General features: G+C 49.7%; 1 protein-coding gene across 2 annotated transcripts in view; it reads right to left on the bottom strand.

Annotated features, from left to right (window-relative positions):
• Positions 1-2,349, bottom strand: part of LOC126569865 (LIM homeobox transcription factor 1-alpha) — a 158,025-nt gene extending 155,676 nt beyond the window's left edge. The window contains exon 1 of one of the 2 annotated variants that reach the window (XM_050227252.1): positions 2,279-2,349. The gene's annotated coding sequence lies outside the window, so the exon portion shown is untranslated. The remainder of the gene's footprint in view (positions 1-2,278) is intronic. The other variant, XM_050227255.1, reaches the window with a different exon arrangement.
• Between the last annotated feature and the right edge of the window lie 151 nt (positions 2,350-2,500).

Here is a 2,500-nt window from a genome sequence, read left to right as displayed (position 1 = left end):
CTGAATCCCTCTTTCTCCGCTGAACCACCAAACAGCAGCACCAGCAGCAGCACCAGCAACCGTATGGCCAGGGCGAAGTGCAATCGAAACCTTACCGGAAGCTCAAACTCATCTCACGCTGGCATCTGTGCTGGCCTGCCTGGTGTTCCAGGGGCTGCCGGGGGTGCGCATGAGTCGGCAAAATCCATTCCAAGACGCCCAAGCGTCTCAAGACGTCTAGCAGCGTGCCCCACCGGTTCTATGGCCCCGGACTATGGGTGCTAAGTGATTAGCACGCACGTGCTCACCGTTTACCGTGGGGGCCTCTCTCGCTCTCGGACCTACCATCGCTGCCCATCTTGACCTGCTGCTGCTGCTGCTGATGGGGAAGAGGAAGTGAGCAATTATGAGCGAGCGAGGTGAGTAGCGATTAGAAGTGGATTACCTGCTGTCAATGAGTGGTTTGTTGGTTTGCTCGATCGATCGTGGACGTGATTTGTGTGTGCGGCTGTATGCCCCTTCTAATGCGCACTTGTGCTGCCCAGTTCCAACCCCTTTTTGACAGCTGGAATTAAGATTTCCCGATCCCGATAAGATGAATCCCGCCGCGCTGGACGCACTGCACGGTGGTGATTTCGATCTTGAATGCTCGAGCCAGCGTGAGGGATAGGGAACTTGATCAAAGCTGATTATCAGACCAGAAGAGTCAGTGGACAGGGGAAAAGTGTAGGGCATCGACGTGCACAGCAAGGAAGGGTGTTGGGACGATGGTGAGATGTGACACATAATCCATTTGGCATGATGACTGGTCATAAAACGAGTGTGCAGTGTTGGGCGAGAGGAGTTCCGGAGAGGGATCCTTTCTTTAAAAGCTAACTGATGGACACCATTGATAGCCTCAATCATATGCTCGCGTATCACCATGGAAAAGGGCATGACAGATAGGGAGACATAGCGTGGTGATGGTGGAGAGAAGAGTAGTTGGAATTATAAATTGAAGTACGCCTGCTGTGCAATAAGCGGAGGAACAGATTGATGCAGGTTTAAAAAAATTCTCAACTAATTCTAACTTTCATTCGAGACTTTTTGTTTGCTTACGTACTATGCTTTTAACAGAAATCACTGACAACTTTGATCACTAAGTCTACAACGAAACTGCTCACAATAAATACCATCGGAAGAACTTATCTTTTCGCGATTTGCAACGCGACCGTAAAGCACTCGACCCTTGTGGCTCGCACGCGATATCACCAGTGGAACGAAGAGACAAAGCTGAAGTGGAGCTTCTCTGATTACCCTCGTCATTCAAGTGGCCGATTGATGACTCTATAGCGAGCGTAACGATTATGGGGTTCGATGAGCATCGATTGGCGTACCGTAGCAATGAGAGATGGAAATGCAGCTAGGAAACAATATAACTTCACCTTAACGAGTCGCAATTGTATGCGATGATAGCGAAGAGCAGTGTGGCAAGCCTATCATGTTCGGATACATTAAAGAAGTGCAATTTATGCTGCGTTAAAACTGCACTAACCGTGCCTTTTTGCGACATAAATGGCCGCTAAGCAAACGTCGTTTTTTTTCTCTCTCTCTCTCCTTCCAACTCTACCTCGGGTTCTCATAAACATTCCCTTGTGTCAACCGGAATGAGTCCGAGCAACCGGCGTCCGGAAACTCGATACCAGCAGAAGGGCCTCGAACCTCACGTACCACACGGCTGGTGGGGGATTGTAGGCACCGCGGTGATGGTGGTAGTCAATCATTCATTAGCAAATAAGATTAATTGTTAATCAGGCCATGGCATGGACGTCGTTTCCGGTCACCGGTCCACGGGACCACGGACTAGGACTAGGGGAAGTGGAGGTGAAGGGAGCACCGAGCAAGAGGACACGTTCAATTAGGACCCATTATCTCGATGATTAGTTGGGGCTTTGTAATGTCCTTTTGCGATGAAGATGCCGCACAAGTGGGCGCCCGCTCGTTGACGTTGAGCTCGAGCGTGGTCTGTGTGTGTCCGTGAGTGTGTGTTCCGGTGTGCATTATAGATGATGGCTGCTCACTCACTGACCGTTGCGCTTCATCATCGCTCGAGGATTGGTTGAGGGGTAATAGACGAAGAGCCCCTCTATCTTGTCGCTACCCTTGGACAGCGCGATGAGTAATGTTGACATGAAAGTTCATGCGGAATCGAACACAGCACGCAAGCAAAAGGAAGGAAGGTCAGTTCGCGTTGTTTGCTACTCAGTGTGCTGGCGAGGCTTTAATGTTGATTTGCTACGTTGATGATGATGCTACTTACCCTTTAATTAATGCGTTTAAGACAGCGATCTTTCGGTTCTCTCACTCTCTCTCTCTCTCTCTCTCTCTCTCTCTCTCTCTGGGGCCTGATCCGGATCGTTCAACCACCTGCGGCACAAATAGAAGATAAGGAAAAAATGTTTTCTCCATTAGATGCTACTCAAAAGGTACGCACACCTCCTTAAGCACAGAAACGGCACGCTTCACCTTCCCGTGAGTAAGA

Source organism: Anopheles aquasalis, chromosome 2, assembly GCF_943734665.1.
Source record: "Anopheles aquasalis chromosome 2, idAnoAquaMG_Q_19, whole genome shotgun sequence".
Lineage (NCBI taxonomy): Eukaryota > Metazoa > Arthropoda > Insecta > Diptera > Culicidae > Anopheles > Anopheles aquasalis.
Note: the sequence above shows the minus strand (reverse complement) of the source record. Positions and strands in the feature narration are given on the sequence as shown.